Source organism: Diabrotica undecimpunctata, chromosome 3 (genome assembly GCF_040954645.1).
Source record: "Diabrotica undecimpunctata isolate CICGRU chromosome 3, icDiaUnde3, whole genome shotgun sequence".
Taxonomy (NCBI): Eukaryota; Metazoa; Arthropoda; class Insecta; order Coleoptera; family Chrysomelidae; genus Diabrotica; species Diabrotica undecimpunctata.
In genome coordinates, this window is record NC_092805.1 from 147,404,018 (window position 1) to 147,416,498 (window position 12,481).

Below are 12,481 nucleotides of genomic sequence, written 5' to 3' on the forward strand. Positions count from 1 at the left end.
TATTATACAGAAGATGGCATACATCTTTGACTATTACTATGTCAAATGCTTTCTTTAGGTCAATCAGACACAGAAATGTTGGGTTATTAGTTATTATACTCTAGCAAATTGTCAGTAATTTGCTTTATAACAAATATTGCACCTGTACACGATCTTAGCCTACAAAAACCCTATTGTTTATTGCTAAACTTATCATCTGGTTTATTGGTACCTGCAAAATTTTAGTTGTAAGTTTTAGGGCAGTATTTAACAAGTTAATACCTCTGTAGTTTTCTGGCTGTTTTATATCTCCATTTTTGAATAGTAAAATTAGTTCGTTCTTTCTCCATTCTTTCGGTATTTTATTGTGATTTATAATTTTATTAATTAATGTTGTTAATTATTCTGTCATTGCTGCTCCACAATATTTTAGTAATTCATTTGGAATCCCGTCTTTACCTGCTGCTTTTCAGTTCTTCAGCTTTTGAAGTATATTACAAACTTCCTGTACATTTATATTAAGTTCTTCATTGTGGTAATTTCTAATGTTTCCGGATCTAGCGTCGTTTGTTCTTCCTCTGTATAGAGCTGTTTTAAGTAATCACTCCACGTATCCTTTTCTATGTGTTTTGGTTCTATTAGTTCCTTTAACTCTGTTCTTTAACCTCTTATGAAGCATAAAGCACTATATTTCCTTTTGCAGACCGTAAAAATCATGTTTTATTTCTTTTGAAAGGCGTTCTCAGTGATCATTTTTTATTTTTTCAAATAGTGTATGTGTTTTGTTTCTAATTGTCTTGTAATATTATGGTATGCCCCTTGTGTTTTGGTTGACATATATTTAAGGTACGCTTTTTTCTTTTCTTTACATATTTTCTTCACTTTTGTACAAAACCATGGGAGTTTAAGTTCTTCATCTTGGGAACGGTTTATGTTTATTTATATTTCTTTCACCAAGAACTTCCTACTTATATTTCAATTTTAACAAAAATTGGATCTACACTAAAAATATGAAAAACACTCAGTTTAGAAATTTTGTTGAAAGATCACTGGGAGTGTGTCGCTTTAGGCTTTAATTTGGTAGTGGCCTCATAAGGTTCGTTGCAAGATTGTGAGGATGGTTTTGAAGCCTCAGAGCATATTTTTGGGAGCAATTTGTGATCTCTTCCTTAACAATATTAACTTGAAGGTTATGCGTAATGAACTGATTAGGTACATACCATGTAGCATGTTGAATTTCTTGAATTTAAAACTTATTACGAAACTGCATATACAGTACTTTGTCTAGAGATTAATATCTTTATTTTTAATATAAAAAATATTACTATTATTATTATTTTTTAATAAATTAGGTTTGGGGTTAGAGTAATCATACGTTGCCATAAACGAAACAATAACCAATGGGATTTGTTAAGGTAGCAGTAAAATACTCGTTTCATGAACTTCTCCCAAGTTCGTAGAGTAGCCCAGTATAATAAACTCTGTCAAAGGCTTGAGAAATATCTAACAAGCTGCTGAACAGTATCTTCTTTCTTCTAGAGGTTTATAAATAAAATTACAGACTCTATGTATTTGCATAGTGGTGGCATGTTGTTGTCTGAATTCAAACTGGTGGTTAGATATTAGTTGGCGTTCTGTAAAAATTGGTTGTAACATGTCCAACTGCAGTTTTTCAAAAACCTTTGACATCATCGGCAGTACGCTAATAGTTCTATATGATCTAATGTCTTCTGTAGGTTTACCTGGCTTAGGAATTGCAATAATTTGTGCCAATTTCCATGGACTGGGGTAGTAGCCCGTTCTTAGGATTGCATTGAATATTTGTGTTTACACAGAAGTACAGAAGCTAGTACAGAATTTTATTTTTCAAAGAGTTTTTTAAGGATTTTAGTGGTAATTAGGTCATATAAAAGAAACTTTTTAGGGTTACTGTTTGGGAAAGTATATACTATTTCTTTTCATATTTTTACTATTAATATTTCTGTTACGGTACTGTAATGTGATCTAATATAATGCTATGTATCCTAACGACTTTGGTAAATATATTGCTTCCTGTAAAAACTGGTTGTCTTATGTATTATGTTATAAGTGCGAAGAATTTGACTTCCTTTGTATTCTGTGTCACAAATATGCACACAAGTGTACGGTTTCGTATTACGGTCTCAATTACAATACAATAGGGTGATTTATTGATGTACCCTCTTCTACCCAACGGCCAAAAGATTCTTTTCTGACCTGCAATCTAAAAACATTTCATCTCAAGACAGCGAACGAAACGCACCAAGTTTGTTAGCTCTCGTGCCATAGAGCCGCGTCGGCCGGCGCCCCGACGGTACCAACGAGATTTCCTTGGCTACGATTCCAATATTTCAAAAGGTAAGTCTATATTCTTTGTACAAACATCAATAATGAGTAAGACCAGTTAATTTCCTAAGTTATTGACAGTTATATTTGCTATTTTTCGCTAATTGATTTACAAACAAATTATTTCATTTTTTCATTATTATTAGTTATTGAATATCATTTAACCAGCGACCTCATTAAGTTTTATACAAAACAGTTACGTTTGATTGTATCTTCTGATAAACTTGTTTAGTGGTAAATTTTTCCAAGGTTAGTTCAAGTTGATACAGTGATTCTAAAAACTTTTGGGTCTTGTTTGTTATGTTAAGGTTGTTGCTGTCTGGAGGGTTTGGCTGTAACACATTCACCAGGTGATCGGCAAATGTTTGGCTTTTCCTAGCCCATCTTCCATTACTTATTTAAATAGAAGGGTTGGTTAACTAAGGTCGATTTAATTTCAGTGTTGCCAAGTCGAGATGGAAATTAAATCGAACTTAGTACCGAGCTGAGTACTCGGTGATTTCTGTTGCTGATAAGTTTTTCAGATAATACTGAATACTATTATCCTTATGATTATTTAGAAAAATTTTTAATTGCGCGGTAGCTTGGTTCAATTTAGTTATATCATGAGGGAGCGTGTTCTCTGCCATGTTTTCCTTAATCCTCGCTTTTCTGCATTTTTTTCATTAGGTAGGTGTTGTTGTTTAGCTTGCAATGATCCGGTTGGTATTAACTGACAAGATGCCTATTGTATTATTTTACATTGCCGTTACATCTCAGAGGTATTTTTGTATCTACTTAATGTCTTAATAATAATAGTCCAAATTATTTCCCAATTCATCAATTTATTACCTAGGTAGGGTGGATGTCTCTTTCCAATAATTTCTATAGATATCGTAACCTTGATAGAAGAGTGGTCATATGACAATTCAAACAAGATTATACTGTTTGAAGTTCCAATGAAATTCCCTTAGTGACACAAAAATCAACCAAGTCTGGAGTTCTGTTGGGTTTGGTTCGTCAGTATGTAGTTTCACCTGTTGATATATATCCAAAATTATTACTATTTATTGCCATATAGAAGGGAAATTATATATACAGCTTATTATAGAAGGGAAAATAGAAGGCAGACGCGACCCGAGTAGACGACAAATGACCTGGCTGCGCAACATCAAAGATTGGACAGGATTAGACTTTCAAAGTTTAATAAGGAAAGCCCAAAATAGGGAAAACTTTGCAGAGGTCATCGCCAACCTTCGCCAAGAAGACGGCACCTAAAGAAGAAGATTGCTATATACAATTGTGTGCATTTCGGATTTAATAATCTATATTCCCAGTAAGCGTGTTTAGCATTACAGTCGCTCTTGTAAGAATCCTATTGCTGAGTAGGTTGAAAAAATCTTGATATTGCTGTATGTTTATTATATGCCGTCAAGGACTGTAAATGGCACTAAGAGTAAGTAAACCGTTATAGTTGTTTATGCTAACGTTAGCTGCTTGGATATAGATTTTACAAAATTCATTTATATGGCGATGCCTTATCAATGACCTAATTATTATTGCAGTTCCTTCATAAGCAGTGCTATCTGGATGCTTTGTACTATATATCAAGTAGTTTAGAATTTTGATGGAACTTCGAAAATTGGGCGATAACATAGTTATAAGTAGGTTTAGCACAGTTTCTATTTGTTTGATTAAAGTTTTTAACATGTCTTTTAGTTCCTTCACGTCATTTGTGGTTTCTATTTGGATCATATTGGTAATCTGTATTTTTTTAATATTTTGTTACTAGCGACTTGGGCAAAGCTAATGCTAGGTTGTACATAATGTGCAGAGACTAAGTAAATAGCTTGCAAGGCTTGCTTAGCTCTAAGTGCGGGAAATTTTTTCTTTTGCAGTTCTTTGTAGACGCTTTGTAGTTTGGGTGGTGGTTTCCCTCGGTTTGGGTAGTTTGAGTTCCCTCGGGTGATTTTCTCAGAGATAGCATAAGAAATAATAATATATTAAGAGAAAGAAGAGTCAAGAATGTGATGAGATAAACGCGAGTACGACACCGCAAAATCATGTGGACAGAATTGACCTAGGAAGAATCGCTAAAAGGAAAAAAACACATTAACACAACGCAAAAAGATCACTAGAAAGACTCTCGAAAAGGTGGCATGACAGATGGATAATAACATCGCAAGAGCTGGGATGATAAAATAAACAGGATCATGCCCAACAAGAAGAACAAGAACAATTTTGAGAAATTCTATGAAGTCGTTACAAATATTGGTAGGATAGGTCGGAAAATAGAAAAATTCATAATACTTACTGAATAAGTACAGTATCATGGGTATATAAGTTACAACGTGCAATGAGCTATTATGCAAAGTTTTTGTGATTAAATTTACATGGACAATATTTTTGACAAATTTTATTTTTTCTATTTTCAACAAATATTGACTTTTAATTATATTTTTAATTTTATATGCTTATATATTAATATATTACATCAGAGAAAATTCCTTTATACATATTTCAAGATATTTGCTAAATACTGTATTTTACAATAGATTTCGTAATCGTTACCTTATCGACTGTTTACATATAAAGTAAATTTGCCTTTAGCAAAAGTAATATGGTAGAGATTGTTAAAGCTCTTGGTTTAATTTTCGAAGGTAGGAAACATAATCAATAAATTTTGTCGTACAGGAAATATAATCAACTTGTTAATTACACCAAACTCCAATTTCCAAAATAAATTTGTGCCTCGTGACATATTTTCGTCTTGTTTCTGGTCCATTAGGCGCTCCACGTATTGCTCCTCCAAGTTTTAAGGAAAATGGGATGAAGTTTCGACTTTATAATACTTAGTGAAAATTTTAGAGCATGCCGTACATTTTTGTGGCTTCGATGATTTACAGTGCTTTTCTTCTTTTTATCTGGATACTTTTAATGGCAGTATTATTCAGTATGTTCCTTCATTTGGAAGTTAAATTTCCTTTGATGTTGTTTTCGCACAACCAAATTATACTATGTTTTTGTATATAATGAGATTCTGAGATTTACGGTTAAACATCAGATATTCTTTAACTCTATATATACTTCCATATATATATATATATATATATATATATATATATATATATATATATATATATATGGAATATATATATATATATATATATATATATATATATATATATATATATATATATGTATATATCGAGAAAAGGAGTACGACCGTCAATCCAATATAAACTAAGGAATACTCGAAGAGTGGTGGGTTTTTCGGTCAAAGTGGAGAAATAAAAGACAAAGAAGGTTTCTACTCAGACAGAATCATCAGTTCATCTAAAAAGAACAATATGAAAAACCAAACATCCATAGAAAAGTTATAACATGTGTGTTACCTTTAAAAGACATGTAGTAGTCAATGATATGAAATGTGTGAAAAAGCATGATGCACCGAAAAACCAATGAATTTTTGACAGCAAACGTCTAACCGCTAATTAGAATTTATAAAATAAAAGAAATGACCCCTCTATTAACACACAATTTCTGACCGTTTATCATAATCTTTTTCCGTATAATCTGCGGTTTGTACGGATAATATAAAATGTAGTTTTTAATTGAAATCAAATTTTGTTAGTAACGATTGTCGATATTGTTGAAAATAAAGATACTTATCTGATGATTCTATTTGAGGTTTTATAAAAAACGTTTTTTCATAAAAAACGTTTTTTCATAAAACTTAAGACACACTTAAACAAAAAAGTACTTTGTTTCTAATTCTTTGTTTCTCCATGGTCAAACCGATGTTGGAGAAGAGCCTTACTGCTCGGAAGGAACTTTATTCTAATTGTCTTTCCACTAAGATAAGATATCCACGTTTCTGTTTTTTTGTTTTTCTGCTAGACATCAATCCAGTTTGTCGTCAAGGCGCACCCTTTTCTTGCACAATGACAAAATTTTGAGATTATTCTCGCAACTAGAGGACTCAGAAGAAGATCCAACTTCCTTGTTGCTTGTAGGTTGAGGCTCTTTTTATCATATGATTTTTTAAAATTTGTCTCTGTTTCTTGTTTTAACACATTCACTGCCCACAACGCACCTCGAGTGGTTACTGTTACTGTCGTCAGGTGCCCCAACCGCGCTAGGTGCGTTTCATCATCGTTTGAATTTAACGTTGTATTGAAAGGAGTAACATCAGTGCAGATGTTCAGTTACATAAATAATTATGTTGCGAAATTTTTAAAATGTAAAGCGGCCACTATACTACTCGCGAAGTTGATCGAAGTTAAGCGAGTACGAAAGTGTAGACAGGTACTTCATGCGACTTCGCTTCGCCTCGTTCTATTTCCGTTCTATTGTCGCCAAGTGCTCGGCCAGAGTGACCAGTGAGCATCCTTGGCGCGCATAGCTCCGCCTTCCCTATATATTCCAATTTTATCATTGGTCTTTTGTTCAGTTTCAGAATAAAAAATATATACAGGGTGAGTCATAACTATTGGGACATAGACTAAGGACAGGTTATTTGGACCAAAATATGGCTATTGGGCCAAATATGCCTTAATAAAATGTTGCTGAGAAAAAAGATACAGGGTGTTACAGTTAATTTTTGTTTTTCGTTTTTTGTTTCGTTTCTTACCATACTTCCTCTTATGAAAAAGTTATCAGAACTAGGTCATATTGGTTGTGGAACAGTAAGTAAATAAACACGAAAATATTTTCCTATAGCACATTTAGTAGATGACAGAAAAATAAAAATGGGTGAAATTGATGGAGTTGTCTGCAATGATAATACTATAAATAAGTGGAAGAATCGTGGCTTAAAATCTGTGACCGTATGCAGCAATATGCATAATCATGCAGAAACTGGTTCTGTTTTGAGAACATCAAAAACTGGAGAACGAGAAAACATCTGTTGTCCTCAAGCCATTGTAGACTACAATATGTATATGGGCGGTGTTGATCGGTTTGACCAACGAATGCAGACATACTCAGTAGCTTGGAAAAGTCATTGATGGTGGATAAAGTTATTTTATTACCTTTTTGATGCATCCATAGTAAATTCTTATATAATTTATAAAGAATTCCTTAGGCAAAGTAACAGTAGAAAAAAAGTAATATCTCACCTTGAATATAGATCCAAATTGGCTACCATAGTATGCTACTAGAGACCTCTAGTGAGGAGATATGAAGTTAAATGTGTCGAGAGCAATTAAAGTAAATTGTATACCCAAGCTTAATCAAGCCATTCAGAGCGATGCTGGGAATATTTATATTCCACTATGCATCAACAATTTACCCATATAAATTACCATCATTCTTGTACTCATTGCGTCGAGTAAGGACGATAAATATACGAAGACGGTCCTCACTAGAGGTCTCTAGTAGCATACTTTGGTTATTGTTTTTCCTATAATTGCCAGAGTAGTCGGTGCGTTTTTATTTAGTTTGAATCTTCTTGCAAACTCTCTCTGATGACGGGTAGACCCAGAAACACGTGTTAGGAAGTGGTAAGAGACTTAAATTAAATCGAAACGGAACCGTCTTCGTATATTTATCGTCCTTACTCGAGGCAATGAGTACAAGAATGATGGTAATTTATATGGGTAAATTGTTGATGCATAGTGGAATATAAATATTCCCAGCATCGCTCTGAATGGCTTGATTAAGCTTGGGTATACAATTTACTTTAATTGCTATCGACACATTTAACTTCATATATATATATATATATATATATATATATATATATATATATATATATATATATACATATGACCACACTGGGATTTATTTTTTACGTTTTGGATATTTCAAATTTCTTAAGGCAAACGTTTACTATACAAACCTTCATTGAGTCTTAACTTGTCACGGGTGCTAGATGGGTTGACAGGTCTCGTTGTATAAGATTCATTAATACGGCTACAGTCACTCATTATAGCATCCAATAGTATGTTGTTCCAGAAACTTTTCTTATGCGTCAGATGCATAAAAAAGATCTCTTTAAAATTAGACTATTAACATTATAAAACAATAAAGCATGCATTGAAACAAGGATCATCATAAAATTAATTAAAGAAAGCATTGAAAAAGTGAATATAATACCTGTAACAATAGGTGTTTCACTTTAAAAATATATATTATTATCTTAGTCATAGGTCAACATTACCTACATATCTTAATAAATAAATAATACTGAATATCTACTTCAACGATTTCAAGTTTACGTTTACTTTTTATCTTTTCAGTAAACCTTATTTATTAATTAATTGCCAGCGCCTGAGACTAACTTCATTTTGCAAGGGATTTATTTTAAATCTTTTAAAAATGCTGATCTACTAAATTTCAAACAAACTTTTTAGATACTTTGTGATTATTTTCAGGTGACACCATTGCAGCAACTTTTTAATACTTATTAAATTACGAATTAGGAGGCAGAAGCTGGAAAGAAAATAAAATCTCGACGGGGCCATTATCCCGTAACGAAACGTCGTGTTTTAAATAAGAAAATTTATGAAAAAGATATAAATTTAATAGTGAATCTCGGTAGAGAGCTTAAATTCCTGAATATTTCATTTCATCTGGTTGAAAGCCCATACCTTGCCTCCCTCTCTTTCAAAATGTCGTCGTAAAAAAAGCTTTTCTGTTATTTCTTTTCGTTTTCGATAAAAAGAAGTCACAGCATTGCTGCTATACTGTTTTTATGAAGGTGTTTTGCGAACAATTTTCATTGTTTCAGATTGATTTGTTCTTTTAAGAAAAGTGGCAATGAAAACAGCAAAAACAACCATTTGGCTAAAATTGAAAAGGGCAAAATCGGTGCCAAAAAGTATATAACGTAAAGTATTTTCGTATTATTCTGATATAATACTTTCCAGTATAGAATAAAAAATATTTTGGTAAATAAATGGCACAATTAAATTTAAACAATACTTTACACCCTTTGTCTTTTGGAAAAACGAATCTGTTTCTGGAGAATATTTACACATAATTTATGAAAAATAAATAAAAATACAAAAAATATTTTTACATACGATATATTTCAAATATGTCAACTATTTAAAGTACCCACAGTTAACATATAATCGTTGTACAGTCATAATGTCTATAATATGACAAAGTCATATGTCTACAGTTTCTTTCGGAGGTACAGTTAAGGTTCCCCAAACTCAATTGCATTAAATTTGGTTTATATTTTTTCAGAACATCGAGAGGTCAAAGGCTGCTTAATATGGCAATACAACAAAGCAGTCCTAAAACTCAGCCAAACAATAATAGTAAACATTGTTCTAAAGCTATTTTCTTATGGCATATTAGATTAGTTACTATTTAAATGGAAATAAACCACAATTAAAGGTTAAAGTACGTTTATTGACGTTTCAATGTCCACTTCGGAAATCAAAAAAAAAAACAATTTCCGAAGTGGAAATTGAAACGTCAATAAACGTACTTTAACCTTTAATTTTGGCTTATTCCCATTTAAATAGTAATTAATAATAGTGAACAGCTTACAGAAAAAATAACAGGTCGTTCCGATCATGAAAATGTTGATTTTACTGATGTAAATTGTACTGTTGATATTTTAAAGAGCATAAACATTGGAGCAATGGCACCAATAATAATTAATGTACCCCTGGACATGTTTGTTGACCCCAATGATGGTTTTTTTATTTACCTTGCCCTCAGTCGATATGAGTTTAATGCTGAAAATGTAACTATTACCGAATCTCTTCAAAGAAACAATTTGCCAAATGGGATAAGCAGCTCATATGCAATGAATAAAACCTTACATAAATTGGAAGACCCAACTCTAAATATTGGCAACAAATCAAACCTAATCCTAATCAAATACCTAATCAAACTAAAACTTGTATTGATATTATTAATAATAATGACATTGTTAATTAGCAATGAGCAATCAGATAACAATGAAGAGTATAGGCCCAATGAACGTGAACATAAAAATGACAATAACGTTGATCAGAATTCGAATAAAATATCAAGTAAAACCAAACGCAAGAAACAACACTAGGTGAATCAGCAAACTTGAAACATTAGGAAAAATATAGCAGCCAGAAAATTAGAAAAGGAATATTGCGGTAAAAGAAAAACAAAAAACGGACCGTATGTATATAATATAAAAAAGCTGCTAGAGTAATGAAACAAAGATGCAAGTGTAGCAGAAAAGCAAATAGTGTAATCCAGTGTCTAAGACTCACAGAAGATAATAGGAAAGAAAATTTCGAAATGTTTTGGAAAATGGATTGGTCAGAGAAAAAGCTATTTCTGAGGTTTTTGATTCAGATTTTGAAAACACTATTAGGGCTCAAGACCGAAAATCAGCTATAGAGAGTAGAAGAAACTCTTGCAAATATTTTCTTAAACATAATACTTCTGCAGTTCATGTTTGCAACAACATGTTCCTGAATACCTTAGCTATCGGTGAATGGACTGCTCTAAACTGGCAAACAGCAACAGAAGGTAGAAATCGAGATGATCCAACAGATAATCATAAAATTACACTCAGTGATGATGAGAACTCTGTCAAACCTAATTTAAAAAAACCTAGAAAACCCAAAGAAGTGGAATCACTTGAAACATTTTTGGTTGGGTTACCCAAAGTTGGATAGCATTATTGCCGCAAGAGGACATCGAAGTTATATCTTGAGCTTGGCTGGCAATCAAAAAAAGCATGTACACGTTTTATAAAGATAATTGGTGCAAAGAACAAAATGTTACTTTGTTGTCACAATGTAGGTTTTCACAGATTTTTGATAATCAAAATCTTTCGATTTATCAACCTAAAAAAGATACTTGCGATATTTGCGAGTCTTTTAAAACGGGAATTTTGAGTCAAGACGAGTATTAAATGCATATTCTTAAGAAAGATGAAGCAAGGATACAAGAAGAAGTAGATTAAGCAGACTCCACTTGTGTAACATTCACAATGAATTTATCGTCATTATTGTTTTGCCCCTTAATCTTCAGTATCTTCTTTCTACTATAAAATGAAGTTGTCTGTCCATAACTTTACAATTTATAACATAAACACCAAGGAAGGATTCTGTTTCATCTAGAATGAGACAGAGGGCGGTTTAACTTCCAATGAGTTTTCAACAATAATTTCAGATTTTGTTTTATTAAACCTGCCCTTACCTTTTGTACGTCGCTGTTCAAAATTGTTTTGTACAGCGACGGCTGTTTGTACCAGAACCGTTGCTGTATACTAGCCAATGCGCTTCTTCATATTGCATCAACGAACAATGAAATAATTAAACAAAAGTTTTTAGAAGTCGGTCACGCACAAATCGAGGCCGACTCAGTGCACTCCTGCATTGAACGGAAGTTAAAAAATAAAACAGTTCGTGTACCAGCAGATTATATAACAATCTGTAAAAAGGCCAGAAAATTCCCTTCTCCATATACAGTGAAGTATTTGGATTACAAATATTTCAAAAATTTTAATAGTTATTTATTTTATAATAGCATTAGGCCAGGCAAACTTAGTGGATCTCCCTAAGTTGTCGATATACGTGCATTGAAGTATTTATCTAATCAAACAATTCAATGCAAATTGAATTTTTCAGACTTCACCAAGTCTTTACACCAAAAGACTATCGATTAAATATAGGAAGTATCTTGATTTACAATCCTTAACATCCATTATGGAACCAGTTTTTCATCCCTTTTATGCTGCAATTCCTCACGATTAAACATCTTGTTTGTGTTAAACTTTACTGCAGTTTGTAAAATTTATCTTTTTTATTTAGTATTATAACTTTAATTAAAATTTGTTGGGTTAAAAACATATTTTTGTATTAATAAATTAAAAAAAAAACTTTTTATTTTACCATTTTAACAAATAAATGTTGGAAAATTACGTATCTCCGATATAGTGTGTGTACAAAACTCTTAACTCCGTAAAAAAACTATAAAATAGAAAAAAAAAACAATTAGCTATTTGAGTTAAAGGATACAAATATATATATTTAATATATTTCAAACCAAAAATATGACTACTAATATAAATAAAATTTTACAAAGTTTTATTGTCTCACATAAAATTTACTATTTTGGAGTTACTATTAAGGCTTAAGACTATTAAGGTCTGCTAATTATTAAGGTAGCGGTATATCCTAAACATGTGTATGGGAAACATCGTTTA